This window comes from Carya illinoinensis, chromosome 6 (assembly GCF_018687715.1).
Source record: "Carya illinoinensis cultivar Pawnee chromosome 6, C.illinoinensisPawnee_v1, whole genome shotgun sequence".
In the NCBI taxonomy this organism is placed as follows: Eukaryota; Viridiplantae; Streptophyta; class Magnoliopsida; order Fagales; family Juglandaceae; genus Carya; species Carya illinoinensis.
The window spans coordinates 9,825,200-9,841,675 of NC_056757.1; the positions used below are offsets into that span (position 1 = coordinate 9,825,200).

The 16,476-nt window shown below is 38.8% G+C and overlaps 1 non-coding gene across 1 annotated transcript; it reads left to right on the forward strand.

Annotated features, from left to right (window-relative positions):
- Positions 1-12,086: 12,086 nt before the first annotated feature.
- LOC122314615 lies at positions 12,087-12,193 on the forward strand. Its single transcript, XR_006243829.1, has one exon. It is a non-coding gene; the product is annotated as a small nucleolar RNA R71 (small nucleolar RNA).
- The last annotated feature ends 4,283 nt before the right edge of the window (positions 12,194-16,476 follow it).

A 16,476-nucleotide genomic window follows, 5' to 3' on the forward strand; every position in this document is an offset into this window, starting at 1 on the left:
TGATCTAACAAAAATAATTTCAAAACGGCGAGTTAAATAAAATAATTTAAATGCAGTGATTAAATAAAAATAAAATAATAAAATAATTTAGAATGAAGATAAATTTAAATGATAAACAATAATTAATAACAAGAAAGACACATTGAAATGAATTTTACAACTTAAAATATCATAAAATAATATAACAAAACTCGTATAAATTTTAAAACAAGAGGACCAATAATAAAATAAATGAAATAATTATTTAATTAAAATATACATAAATACAATATATCACATGGTCTTACACATGCACTGTGGTTGTGCATATGTAGAGACATCCAGGTCCCTAATGTTGTAGGTAATTATGTGCATATTCTAACCTTGGAAGCTCTTGTACATCTTCGGGTGAATTTACCATGCTTGAACTTGCCAAGACAATAAAGAAGGTCAATTTCTATTTGCCACTGGTTTTTTAACGCTATGCAACTCATATATGTTATGTTTTAAGTTGGATTCTTTATTCAATATGATGCATTTGTTGAGAGTGTCGTTGAAGATGGCTAATTATGTTGCATTTATACATGCCTTTATACATGCGTCCGGGGTTAGTGACCCATGCCCTATGATTGAGCAGAGGGACACCCCTTGGCAGAACTCATTTAATTTGGCATATCCTTCTTGCATGGACAATTAATGTGGCGTTGCCTCTGGGGGGCACTTAAACATGGAGTCCCATCAAGGTGGCGTGTTCCCTCTTCCCTGCTAAAAGAGGGAGGGAAGGTCCTGTGCTTTCCTAGTTGTGGCCAGCTCGACCAAACTATTCCGTGCTTTTTGGGTCGTGGCCAACTCGACCAGACACCCAAGTCCATGCTTGGCTAGGCCAAGAACTTATTGGGTGGGCCGTCGAGAGGTCAAGCGGGTTTTGGCCTTGTTCCGGACAAGGTGTCACTATCATCTGGGCTCGGCTTGTGCCTTTGGGAAGAATCCCCCCAACAGTTACCCCTGCAATTCCTATCAAAAGGATTCGGTGGAAATTCCTACAAATCCTCGTTCTCTTGCTCTTGATATAAATTGATAGGAGTTGTTTCCTCTCCCATACCGTTAGTGTGCCTAAGGCTAGTTGTTCCAAGTGCCCTATCATGATTGGTTTTGGGGAGCGTGGCTTGATCGTTCCCCTACTCTTAGTAATGGCACGTTCAGATGGTTTTTACTTACTCCTAATGGTATCCACTTTGCCTAGTCCACATGGGCGGTTTCAAGTGACCCTTACCACATTTTCTTCTGTCGCTTCAAATTCGCCTTGTCAATGCTATGCGGGTGCTCCTGCAATCTCGAAATATGAACCATCCCTTAGGCGCCTTTATATAGATGTAGAAAGGTGGACGCGACATTTATCACTTTGCGACTCTATAGTTTGCCCAAGCTATTCTTGCTTTGGGTGTTTGTCACCATCTTCCTTTCTCCTTAATGGCTCCTAAAAAATCCATTTGAACGGTCCTGAAGGGCTTAGAAGATCTTAAGACCACAAGATCCCCTTGCCTCTCTAACCAGCTTGCTGAGGTAGGACACCCTGATGTTCGTGCTTAGGGTCAAGGATATGCTGGGTCCTCGTGGCGCTCGTCGGTGATCCTTTCGGACTTGCGTGCTTTGAGGCAAACATACAATGTACCTATGCACATAGTTTTTGAGGTCCCGCAACTGGATGAAGGGGTTGTGGATCCTGAAGGATTCACCTACAAGGTTGCATTGTTCCCCTCAATGTTTTCCGATGGTTTTTTATTGCCATTCTGTCTCCTGGTTTGCGACGTGCAAGATATGACTGGTGTGGCGCCTACCCAACTCCTCTCTAATGCTTGGAGACTCCTTGTGGGGTGTTGCATGATCTGGTGGCGAGTCTTGGAGGAAGTTCGAGATGCTTGGCTCGATCTCATTGGTCAGGAGTTCTTCCTTACCCATCGGGTCCTGAAGAAGAGGGGAAATACTTGCAGTTTCACCCCTGCCCAGCCACTCATCCGCTTGGAGCAGCAATATGATAGAAGGACCTTGTGGTTCAGGCAATTTTTCTTTGTTTCTAGCATTGAATGGGAATATCCTCCGGGGCAGTTAAAGGGACAAAACTTTCCAATTCGAGCAAACTGAGGAGTCGTGCTTGAGTAGGAGCTTGTGAGGTCATTGACAACACCAATCAAGCTTCATCACATCGGGATTGTGTGGGAATAGGTTGCTACTCATCAAGAGGAGGTTTGGTCGAATGTACTATTGAGTGTTGATAGCTTGTTGCGGCATCTTCCTACCCACGTGGCACTGCACCACCCAAGGTCCTTGATCCCGCTAGAGCCCACTGGTCGTCCTACATGGAGATGATCTGCCAGTCCACCGATGGAGGGGAAAGGAAAAAGGCCTTGACGAAATTCACCGGTTGCCTCAAATTTTGATGAAGACGTTTTTTCCCTTTTTGGTTAGTCTTCAATAGGGATCTCCGTCCTTGACCTTCCCGTCCCCTGGTCAAGGGGAGGGTAATTTCCACGCTTTTGGGCCTAGGAGCATCATCCCATCCTTCACAGGTTCTTGAGGAGTCAGCTTCCTCCTCACAGTCTTAGCGCGCCTTTCCCCTAGTGAGTGCTGGACCTTCAAGTGTTGCATTGTGTGTTCCTTCTACAGCACCATCTTTCGTCAGAGGTTCCCCCATGCTTTTCACCTAGGTGAAGGCACTTAGCATCCTTGTTCTCTCTGTCTTCCAGGGCTACTCTTCACTGGCACCATGGGGCCAAGAGGGACGTCTGGAGTGGCTATCGCTAGGTGTTAAGCACCCGAGTCCTAACCAGTGGGTGCCTCGGGTGCCCCTGTTCAAGTTCGTCTTTGGGTTTGGGTTCCTTTATCCTCGCACATCCTAATATTTCCATTACGGTTTCAATGGATGTTTTCATGATAGGGTGTCGACTAGCTGCTGACCTTGGTGATGGATAATCAAGTGGGATTGGGCTCCAGGGACCAAGAGCCTTGTTCCATGGTCTGCATAGCCCCAGGTAAAGCCATAAGTGAAAGGGAGCCTTTGGAGGAGTCGGAAGGCTCTCTTGCTAACTTGCGTGAATGCCTACACTATTTGGAATTCGACCTGCGGAAGTCTCAGGACAAGGTCAGCCTGTTTTATCATGATCTACATGAAAAACTCTTCAGGAGAAGTTCGATCATCAATCGCAGGAGCTTGAAAGTCTCCAAGCTGCTAACGCCTCACTAAGTAGGAGGTGCGATTCTGTGGATTCCTCTCGTCAGTTTGCCAAGAAGGGGTTCCTACGAGTCTCTGAGACTCTTTCAAAGAGGCAGAAATCCCTCAAGGTCGTGAGGGCTGATCGGGGGGAACTGAAGTCCACTTCCCAGCAACTGTGACATGAACTGTCACGGGTGTGGCAAGTCCAGGATAAGGCATGGTGCCATGGCTTCTTCTTAGGTTGTGAGGCACTAAGGAATTACATACTGTTGAATCTTGGGGGTGGCCTGCCTTCACTAGACCTCAAATCCATGATTCCTAGTGCATTCTCAGTTGTTTCAGCAGTGCTAGTGGTGGCCCCGATCCTGGCTGAAGCAGACCCCGCCGAGTTTGAGGAGGAGAGTCTTGAAATTGTCTAGCAGGGCCCTATGCTCCTGTTGTTGTCCTTCAATAGGTTTTAGTGTACTTTCATGCCTTGTCTTGCACTTCACCTCCCTTAATGCTCCCTCGGTGACTGAATTGCTCGGTTTATGTACCGTGGCGTCTTATAACTTGTGAGGTCACTACTGTGGCATCCTTTCTATCCTGACCTGCACCGTAGGGCGTAAATGAACAAGCGAAGTGTGTCACATTGGACGTGATAGGTGATGGGCCACGCACATTTCCCAGACGTATGGAGGGGTGCATGTTTCCCTAGGATGCCATATAAGGTGCCCCGCGTTGGTCAGATTCACCTTCCTTTTCTCTTTTCTCTTATAAGGTCCCCGTCATTGTCAACTTAATTCTGTCACTCCCATGTGGGGAGTTCACAAACTCCAAGAACAAGCTGTCGAGACGCATGGCGTCCTTCATCATCCAAGGAGGTGCTATGTGATTGACGTAGGTCAAGTTTTGCAGCAGTTCCATTCGATGGGCTTTCCTATCTCAGTACCCACCTTGCGGATCCTATTTTCACATGACATTTCGACCCAATAGGTGGGACAAGTCGAGACAACCTAAAACCCTAGAAAATAATGGAATTTGGCCCCGAAAATGTGGGGCCAATCTAAATGAATCACAAAACATAACAATACAATCTAAATTGATATAGAAAATTATTTGTATTAATATTGAAAACAATCCTCCCTGGCAATGTCGTCAAAAGCTTGATAGTCCTTAGACTCTACCACAAATGCATGGGTCATGACAAATAGAACAGGGCAAAAAGAGTATCGTTTCCACAAGGAGGAGATTCAAGTGCCAATTTATAAAATATCCTATCTTATTTAGACGATTCCAAATTATTGTGACTGACTGAAAATTCTTTACTTAAAATAAAAAATCAAATATGAAAGGTTCCTAAGGCTTAGATTTCATCAATTGAGTTTTTTCAACGAGTTTAAACATAGTTGCTTACATTAATATTTTTCCAATTACAATGACTGAATTTCTTTTTTTATGCAATATATCTATATTAATCTTATGTCTACTCTCGTGATCATAGAAATTAATATAAACTCATTATACTTTGTGAAATTCTTGAATGTAGGTCACAAAGATTTGTATTTATTTCTAAATTACACTGCCAAGCTTTGATGAATTTACGAACTAATATTGAACTTTAACCTTCGCTATTTCATTCAGCATCTTAAACATGCAATTCATGGCCAATAAATTGCAAGAATGAAAACCAAAATCATCAAATTGCAGTTAACAAAGGATATTCATTACAACCATGTTCAAATCATATTAAAAATTCAATGACTACATCCTAGCTCTAAAATAAGCAAACTAGCAAATCATTGCTAAAAAAACAATTCAATTATTTCTCAAACATAAATTCGAATTCAACATTCTTAATAACAATTTAGAAACTAAAAATTATAGAAAGAAAAAAAAGAATTATGTAATTGTAGAAATCGCGGGCTTTGCTTTTCCTCATAGAATTATAGTCCCTCCTTTCAATCCTCCTTCCTCAATTTCATGCCAATAATATGCTTATATATGGTAGAAAAGAAACTCTAAAGTTTTCCTGATTTTCCTTAAAAATTCGCCTTACTTTTTGAACTTATTTTAGCATTCGTGTACGGGCTTTAGAAGTTAAAATTTAGAAATTTACGATAGTTTTCAACCCATCAAGAATCGAATCAATCGAATATGTGAGTAGGAAGTTACAGTCAAAATATTAAAGTATGTCCAGGCTGTCTCCTAGCACATTTTGAATTTAAATTTCTTGTGGATTCCTTCTGTGATTTTTTTTCTTTCTTCCTTTTATTTTTTCTTTTTTATTTTTTTGAAAATTTTATTTTCAAGGCCCTCCTTCCATATCTTCAAGCCATCCAATCCATTCAAAATTGATTCTCTTTTCAAATTTTAAAACAAAAGATATTCCCCATATATGCTGCTGAAAATTCAGAATTCTTGGCTTCCCAACTTCTAGTTAGATTTATAGCATCATAATGACATATTTGTGAGATGGACCCTTCATGAATGTTTTATATCTCGTTCTCAGATGTTAAACGCATCTAAGCTTGCTTTATTCTGACTTCTAGAACTCCATATACAAGTTGAAAACCGAAACAGGGTTTGGGCTGCAATAAACTTCTGGACAAATTCTGACTTTTCCGTATATGTTAAATTTTAAACTTCAAAATGGTAGAACTGGGTTTTAAGCTCTCATAAAAGTTTTAGGTCAACATCTTAGCTTTCCAACAAGCTAAAACAAACCTGAAACTGGGGTATGTAGCTCCAGTTAGAACCCAAAAACTAAATAGTGTTTTGGTTTGACTAAACCAGACCAACTAGGATTTGCTCTCTAAGCCTAGCCCAATTTCTATCTCTTCACATCATCCAAATTCCAACCTAATTTAGTAATTAAATACCTGTAAAATATCAAGAATTTCCAAGGGATAAATAAATGTAAAAGACATCTAAAGTTCTAAACAAACAAGTTAAGAAACATACAAAACACGCTGAATCAAAACAATTAGGACTAAGAAAATGTGTGAAATAAATTTTCACATCAAATACCCCTAAACTTGAATGTTTGCTTGTCCTCAAGCAAAAGAAAACCATAAAAACAAATAAAAATAACCATAGTTAGGCTCAACTCATCACACCAAAAGGACTTATCATGCAAACATCAAATCCGCAACTTAGTACATAAACAATAGCAAATAAAGGAAAACTAAGCATACTCATATTCTCTAGTTCAAATATCCATACATAATTCTGAACTCAATCATATTTATTATGTAACCAATACAATTGAATCATTTAACCACTCAACCTGCACTCACCCCTTCTCACTACTACAAACAAGGTAGCAAACTAGATATATATATATATATATATATATATATTTCTTTTCTTTTCTTTTTCTTTTTTTTTTCTTATTTTTAGTGTACTATTTATTCTGTCTTTAAGTTATCACTCGCATTTCGACGCGAATACAATCATTTGTGATGGATGCACCCTGTTACTCAACAAGTCACACACTTAAAGTGCTTTTGCATACTCATATTTCAAGTTGCCGTTTAACGTAAAAGCAAACATTGATAATGAATACCCTTAGTTACTAAGAAACTAAAAACATTGGTGTAGATAGACTTCATACACATTTATTTACTCAACTGTCTAATCATTATCACTCTATTTACTTTAACCCTGTTTAGGACTAGATCAAAGGGGATAATAACAAGAAAAGCATCACAAAAATGTAATGCTTAACACAATAAGTCTCACACAAGTGCATATATAGGTTTATTTCTCCTAATCTTCACATAAAAAACTGATTTGGAAGACATAAATATGATCACCAATTAACTTGCATGAATGTGAACCAACCAAAATTTCGAAAAAAAAAAAAAAATCTTTCTCAAACAAACATAGCTAGCACCAGCATTCAACATAATCAAATATCCACTCTCCCAAACTTAATTTTCACATCGTCCTTAATGTGAAAGTAATGAAAAATGGGAGACTAAACTCCCCTTTTTAGCAAAGTTGATCACAACGAATGTCCGATTGAATTGAACACGAATTAGCTTCTTGCTTGATTTTTCTTAACCTACACAAACACAACCAAGAGAAAGGGGTCACAACCATCATTATTCCAAAAAAAAAAAACTTAGATTGGGTTGCCTCGTAAGAAGCGCTTGTTTATAGACATTAGCTTGGCTTCTACACCATCAACCATAGGTAGGATTCTTTAAGGATTAAGTAACTCCTTTAAGAACCACATTACCAGCAAGATAAGGCTTCAAACGTTGCCCATTAACCTTGAATGCACCAGTGACCTCACTATGCACCTCAACAACACCATATGGATACACTTTTGTTACTGTAAATGGGCCAGACCACCTAGACCGAAGCTTGCCTAGGAATAGTTTAAGTCTTGAGTTAAAGAGTAACACTTGGTGCCCAATTTTGAAGTTTTTAATCTAAAGATGTTTGTCATGCCCAACGCTTGATCTTTTCCTTGCAAATCCGAGCATTTTCATAAGCATCCAACCTAAACTCCTTCAACTCACTCAACTGTAACAATCTCTTTTCTCTCGTAGCTTTCAAGTCCATGTTCAACTCCTTAATTACCCAATAGGCACTATGTTCCAATTCAACTGGTAAATGACAAGACTTTCCAAACTCAAGTATGTAAGGAGACATACCCAAAGGTGTCTTGAACATTGTCCTATAGGCCCAAAGTGCATCATCTAACTTATTCGCCCAATCCTTTCTTGAACTACTCACAATTTTATCTAAAATTTGCTTCAATTCCCTATTGGCAAGTTCGACTTGCCCATTTGTTTTGGGATGCTAGGCAAGTGCCACCTTATGAGTAACCCCATATCTTTTCAACAAAGTCTCAAATGACCGGTTACAAAAATGGTAGCCTCCATCACTAATAACGGCTCTCGACACACCAAATCTTGAAAAAATAATTTTCTTCACAAATCTCATCACCATCCAAGAGTCATTAGTCTGAGTTGTTGTAACTTCAACCCATTTAGACACATAATCCACTGTTACCAGAATGTACTGTTTGTTAAAGGAAGAAGAAAATGGGCCCATGAAATCAATTCTCCACAAATCAAATAGTTCAACCTCCAGGATATTGGTCAAGGGCATCTCATTCTTTTTCGAAATATTGCCAACCCTCTAACATCTATCACACATTCTCACATACTGTCTAACATCTTGATACATGGTAGGCCAATAAAAACTTGACTGGCATACCTTTGCAACTTTCATGGAGGTATTGAAATGTCTACCACACTCCAAAGAATGGCAATGGTCAAGGATATCCTGCATCTCATTTTGGGGTACACATCTTCTAATCATCCCATCTGTGCTGTGTTTATAAAGTAATGGTTCTTCCCAAAAATAATGTTTCACATCCCACAATAACTTTCTCTTCAAATGATAGCTCAAATCTAGGGGAACAATGCCACTCACCAAATAGTTCACCAAATCAGCATACCAAGGGATGACTGAAACTACCAACAACTGCTCATCTGGAAAGTTTTCATTAATGTACACTTCATCTGCTCTTGACTGGCCCTCTAATCTAGATAAGTGATTTGCCACCACATTCTCCATGGCTCTCTTGTCTTGAATCTCAAGATCAAATTCTTGAAGCAACAACACCCTTCGAATCAAGCATGGTTTAGCATCTTTCTTTTTCAGCAAATACTTAATTGCTGAATGGTCCGTATATACAATCACCTTGGAACCTGCAAGATAAAATCGAAATTTGTCAAAAGCAAACACAACAGCAAGCAATTCTTTTTCAGTAGTTGCATAATTCAACTGTGCATTATATAAAACTCTACTAGCATAATATATAACACGCAACCTCCTGCCTTTTCTGTGGCCAAGAACAGCACCCAAAGAGAAATCACTAGTATCACATATTAGCCCAAAAGGAACACTCCAATCTGGGGCTGCCATAATTGGTGCCGACTCCAACTCTTGCTTCAACCTATTAAAAACATTCAAACAATCCTTATCAAAATCAAATACAACATCCTTATTCAATATATTATAAAGAGGTTTGTAAATTTAAGAAAAATCCTTAATAAAACGCCAGTAAAATCGTGTGTGACTAAGGAAACTTCTAACTCCCTTAACAATGGTAGATGATGACAATTTTTCAATAATTTCTATTTTTGCTCAGTCCACCTCAATACCTCTTCCTAAAATTTTGTGGACTAAACAATAGCTTCCTACACCATAAAATGACATTTCCCCCATTTCAAGACTAAATTGGTTTCCTCACAACGTTGCAAAACTCAAGACAAGTTATCTAAACAACTATCAAAAGAAGATCCAAAAATAGAAAAATCATTTATGAAAACCTCCATGATCTTTTCAACATAATCAGCAAAAATAGCCATCATGCAATGTTGGAATGAAGCAGGTGCATTACATAAACCAAAAGACATCCTACGGAATGCAAAAGTACCATAAGGACAAGTGAAGGTGGTCTTTTCTTAGTCTTCAGGGGATACATGAATTTGATTATACCCTGAATAACCATTTAGAAAATAGTAATATGCATACCCAACAAGTCTCTAAACCACCTGATCAAAAAAAGGTAAAGGAAAATGATCTTTACGGGTAACACTATTAAGTTTCCTATAATCTATGCAGATTCTCCACCCAGTCACTATCCTAGTGGGAATTAGTTCATTATTTTCATTATGCACCACAATCATCCCACCCTTTTTAGGTACTACTTGCACTGGGCTAATCCATGAACTATCAGATATAGGATAAATAATCCCTACATCTAACCATTTAAGAACTTCAGCCCTAACTACTTCTTTCATGTTAGGATTTAACCGTCTCTGATTTTGAACAACAGGTCTATGGTTATCCTTCATTAAAATTCTATACATACATAATGAAGGGCTAATTCCTCTAAGTTCTGATATAATCCATCTTATGGATTTTTTTCTTAATTTCAAAATATGCATTAATTTTTCGAGTTGATCATCAGATAAAGAAGCACTCACAATCATAGGCAAAGTATTATTCTCACGTAAAAAGGCATATCTGAGATGTGAGGGTAATAGTTTCAACTCTAGAACTAGTACTTGCACATTGGAAGGGGGAGGGAGTGGCTTATCTTTGCCTAGATCCTCAAAATGAATACCTCTCTATTTCGGCTTAGGACATGTAGCCTCTAATGCACCCGCCACTTCTGCAACTCCAAATTATCATCTTTACTTATCCCTGCACTCACTAAACGAGTCTCGAGAGGTTTTTTAGTATTTTCAGCCCTAAAAACCTCTCTAGTCGACTCATCTATAACATCAACTTGAAAAATATGATCAGTAAAAGAAGGATATTTAGCAGCTTCAAGTAAGTTAAACTCGACCTCTTCTTCACCAACCTTCAAAGTCAGCCTACCATTCTTAACATCTATGACAGCTCCAGCTGTGGCTAGAAAAGGCCAGCCTAAAATGATAGGGATCTCGGTATCTTCTTCCATCTCCAACACAATAAAATCAATTGGAATGATAAACTTCTTTACCTTGATTAGCACATTCTCAAGAACACCCAAAAAATATTTCATCGATCGGTCAACTAGCTACAAAGAGATGGTAGTAGGCTTCAACTCCTTTAATCCAGGCTTCCTAGACACAAATAATGGCATTAGTGAAACACTAGCACCTAAATCACACAAAACTTTAGAAAAATTAACATCACCTATAGTACAAGGGATAGAAAAACTCCCTGGATCTCTTAGGTTTGGTGGAAGCTTATTTTGGATAATGGCACTGCATTCCTCCAACAAGCAATGGTCTCGAACTCCTCTAATTTCCTCTTCTTGGACATGATCTCCTTTATGAACTTTGTATAGGCAGGAATTTGTGCTAAGGCATCTGTAAAATGAATATTAATGTGAAGCTGCCTAAACACTTTAAAAAATTTCTTAAACTGTTGATCAGTTTTATTCTGCTTAAGCCTTTGAGGAAAAGGAATGGGAGAGACATAAGGTTCAACAGGTGGTAGTGGGGATGGTGTCTTGGCTAGGTTCTCAACTTTTTTATCGACCTTCTTGCTCACATCTTCATGGTCTACTTTATCACCAACTATAGTCTCACCACTTACTTGAACAACTATAGTCTCACCACTTACTTGACCAAGTTGCTTACCACTTCTCAAAGCGGCTGCCTTGCAATGCTCCTTTGGATTGACCTCTGTCTTACTAGGCAAATTACCATGTCCATAAGGATTGATAGAATTGGCTAACTGCCCCAATTGCACCTCCACTTTTCTGTTGAAACTCGCCAATTGGTCAAACTTTACTATCACTCTCTCAAAACTCTCTGAACTCATATTGGATAACTTTTCAATAGCAATCTCCCAAGGCTGATTTCTTTCTGGTTGGGATGGTTTTGGTTGGAAACCAGGAGGATGGAAAGGTCTAGAATTGTTACCTTGGTTATCTTGATCTTTCCATTAAAAGTTGGGATGGTTCCTCCAACCTAGGTTGTATGTATTGGAATAAGGGTTGTTCTGCTGTTGCTGCTTGTTAAAATTAGATACAAATTGGGCTTGGTCTACCAGCATACAATTAGAACTTATGTGAGCTCCTCCACAACAAGCACAACTCAATACAAGACTAGAAATAGAATTCATATTACCTAGCTTACTAAACATTTTTACTAGAGAATTAACTTTGGCATTCAACATGTTTATGCCATCTACATCATACACACCTGGAGCTTTCTTAGGCATACATGTTTCATTAGACCACTAATAATTGTTAGAGGCCATTTCTTCTAACAACTCACATGCCTCTTCTGTTGGCTTACTCATTAAATTACCTCTTGTAGCTGCATCTATGGTAATTCTGACTGAATGTGTTAATCCATTATAGAAAGTCTGTACAATCAGCCAATCAGGAAGACCATGATGTGGACACTTCCTCTGTAATTCTTTAAACCTCTCCCAAACTTCATACAAAGATTCACCATCAAAATGAACAAAACTGGTAATATCATTTTTAAGTTTAGCAGTCTTACCTAGGGGAAAATACTTATTCAGAAAAGCTTGTGACAAGGCCTTCCAAGTAGTAAAAGAGTTAGGTGCTTTTGAATTCAACCAAGCCTTAGCTTTATCCTTTAGAGAAAATGGAAAAAGTCAGAGCTAAATAGCATCATCAATAACTCCATTCATCTTAATTGTATCACAAATCTCTAAGAAATTGACAAAGTGTGCATGTGGATCCTCAACAGGTCCTCCACCAAACTGCTCTTGCTGCACCATCTAGATGAGACCAGGCTTAATCTCAAAATAATTAGCATTGACTATAGGTCTCACATTGCTGGGTTGAGAACCATTAACATTCGGCATGGCATAGTTATGCAACACCCTCTAATTTTGGGTATCTGCCATGCCTACTGCTTGTTCTTGCTCTAACTCTAATCTTTGTTTTCTCCTTAGTGCACGTAGGGTTCTCTCAATTTCTGGATCAAAAAGCTCAAATAGGTCACAGTTATGTGGCATACACTATACATAGAAAACGTAAATTGATAAACAAAAATACAAGACAGCCTAAAAACCGTAGAAAACAATGGAATTTGGCCCCGAAAAGGTGGGGCTAGTTTAAATGAATAACAAAACATAAAAATACAATCTAAATTAATACAAAAAATTATTTGTATTAATATTAAAAATAATGCTCCCCGGCAACGTGCCAAAAACTTGATAGTCCCTAGACTCTACCACAAGTACATAGGTCATGACAAATATAACAGGGCAAAAAGAGTATCGTTTCCACAAGTAGGAGATTCAAGTACCAATTTATAAAATTTCTTATATTATTTAGACGATCTCAAATTGTTGTGACTGACTACAAATGTTTTGCTTGAAAAAAAAAAATCAAATGTGAAAGGTTCCTAAGGCTTGGATTTCATCAATTCAATTCTTTCAATGAGTTTAAACATAATTGCTTGCATTAATATTTTGCTAATTAAAATGACCAAATTTCCTTTTTTATGCAATATATCTATATTAATCCTTTGTCTGCTGTCGTGATCGTAGAAATTAATATAAACTCATTATGCTCTGTGAAATTCTTGAATGTAGGTCACAAAAGTGTGTATTTATTTCTAAACTACACTGCCAAGGTTTGATGAATTCATGAACTAGTATTGAACTTCAACCTTTGTTATTTCATTCAACATCTTAAACATGCACATGGCCAGTAAATTGTAAGAATGAAAATCGAAATCATCAAATTGCAATTAACAAAGAATATTCAACACAACCATATTCAAATCATATGAAAAATTCAATGACTACATGCTAGCCCTAGAATAAGGAAACTAGTAAATAATAACTAATAAAACAATCTAATTATTTCTCAAACATAAATTCGAATTCAACATCCTTAATAACAATTTAGCAACTAAAAATTATAGAAAGAAAAAAAAAAAAGAATTTTGTAATTGTAGAAATCGTGAGCTTTGCTTTTCCTCTCAGAATTATAGCTGCTCCTTTCAATCCTCCTCCCTCAATTTCATGCCAATAATATGCTTATATATGGTTAAAAAAAAAAAAAACTCTATAAGGTTTTCCTAATTTTCTTTCAAAAATCGACTGACGTTTTGGACTTATTTTGGCATCTGTGTATAGGCTTCATAAGTTTAAATTTTGAAATTATTATTAGAGAAAACGTTGTAGCCCATTATGATAGCTTTTCAACCTATCAAGAATCAAATCAATCGGATATGTGAGTAAGCCGTTACAGTTAAAATACTAAAGTATGTCCAAACTGTCTCCTAACGCATTTCGAATTTGAACTTCTTGTGGATTCCTTCTGTGATTTCTTTTTTTATTTTTTCTTTTTCTTTTTTTCTGGAAATTTTTATTTGTAAAACCCTCCTTGAATATCTTTAGGCCATCCAATCCATTCAAAATCGATTCTCTTTTCAAATTTTAAAACAAAAGATATTCCCCATATATGCCGCTGAAAATTTGGAATTCTTGGCTTCCCAACTTCTAGCTAGATTTAAAGCTTCATCATGAAATATTTTCGAGATATACCCTTCATAAATGTTTAGATCTTGTTCTCAGATTTCCAACACACTTAAGCTTGTTTTATTCTAACTTCTAGAACTCTAGATACAGGTTGAAAACTGAAACAGGGTCTGGGCTGCAATAAATTTTCAGACAGATGACTTCTCCTTTTTTTTCTAACTTTTGAACTTCAAAATGGCATGGGTGTTGAGATCTTTATAAAATTTTTAGTTAAATGTCTTAACTTTCCAACAAGCGAAGAAAAACCTGAAACTGGGGAATGTAGCTCCAGTTAGAACCCAAAAACCAAACAGTGTTCTGGTTTGACTAGACCAGACCAACTAGGATTTGCTCTCTAAGCCTAGCCCGATTTCTACCTCTTCACATCATCCAAATTCTAACCTAATTCAATAACTAAACACCTTCAAAATATCAAGAATTCCCAAGGACTAAATAAATGTAAAAGATACCTAAAATTCTAAACAAACGAGTTAAGAAATATACAAAACACTCTGAATCAAAACAATTGGGACTAAGAAAATATGTGAAATAAATTTTCACATCAGTTGCTCCTTTTGATCTTTCCCTTCTTAGCCGAAACTCTAATGAGAGTGTTGTATTTTCCCATTTTGTAGATGTTCTGACTATTGATGAATAAAGTGTCCTTTTGCTTATGCTTTTAGCGTTATTGCAACTTTCCGATTTATTTTCTTGCTTTTTGTAGTTGTTCCAAATGCTGAGCAGCTTCACGCTGAGTATGACAACCTTCACGGGATGGAACACTTAAGCTGTCGTGGGTGTATTACGTAGGCTGGGCATGCCTCATTGCACTTTGTGCTTGGCGAGAGAGGTCGAGGGGCACGTAAGCCAACCCCCACCCATATAGGTTGCACGGTATGTTAGACCGGGTGCGCCTAGTTGAACTTCACACTTGGCGAGAGAGGGTGAGTGGCGCGTAAGCCAAAACTCGCATGTAGAGTTCATATAGATTTTTTGAGGAGGATGCATGGTATGTAAGACCGGGCGTGCCTCGTTGACCCTCACACTTGGCAAAAGGCGGCGAGTGGCACATAAGCGAAAACTCGCCCGTAGAGTTCATATAGATCTTTTGAGAAGGTCACACACTTTGTAAGACTGGCGTGCCTTGTTGACCCTTGCACTCAGCAAGATAGGGAGAGTGGCATGTAAGCCAAAACTCGCCCCTAGAGTTCGTGTGCCCTATAAAATCGTAATCAAAATACAGACTATTATTTGTTAGCCACCAACCTGTCCTTTAGCTGGGCACGTGGTTCGTTCTAAGGTTGCGTCGGTTAGTTTTGGGACTAGCCCGCACTCCACCTGGGAGAGGTAGGGGTGCCTCAAGCCACACCCTCTCCTTTAGGCCCCATTTGGAAATAGTCGTCCATTTGCCGTGACGGGATTGGGTAATATTCGGGCAGCCTCTGGGCTAGTCCCACTCACTGTAGGGGAGGTCGGTCTAACCTAGGGTTAGCTCTGCCTGTTGACCATTTTGTGGAGGTAGTCTGTTCAAGTAGTATGTCTGACTAAACTTGTTCCTATCTGTTGAAGTCATAGGAAATGCGAGTGAGGGCCAGGCTGGAGTTGTGCCCACACTTCATCGTGGCAAAACGGGGTATGTTCAGGCAACCTTGGGTTGAACCTCTCTCCTTTAGGAGGGTCGAGGTAGCCTTTAGCCCATCTCGCCGTTTAGTATCCTATGAGGAGGTAATCTGTTTGGGTAGTCTTGGACTGAACCCGCTCCTAACAGTCGAAGCCCACGATGAAGGTAAAGTGTGTCAAGCTATTGAGAACAGGCCGGTAGTCCTGGACTGAACCCACTCCTGATAGTCGAAGCCCACGATGAAGGTAAAGTGTGTCAGGCTATTGAGAACAGGCCCACACTCTGCTAAAGAAGGGATTAAGCAGTCCTTTGGCTTTATACCCATCCCTTTGGCACCCTACAGGGAGGTAAGCATCGGAGGACCAAATGGGTCGTTTGCTCTTCGCCGTTATGGGGACGAGGTAATGTTTGAGTAGCCTCAGGGCCAAACTCACTCTGCCCCATGGAGGAGGTCGAGCTAGCTCGGAGCCAGTCTCGCTTGTTGGCACATACATGGAAGTAGTCTGTTCGGACAGTTTGTGACTGTACCCTCTCCCACCTGTTGAAATCACATGGAAGGTAAGTGAGGATTGGGCTGGTGCCTTGTCCACTCTTCGCCATATTGGGATGGGTATGTTCAGGTAACCTCAACGCTGGACCAGATTTCCCTTGC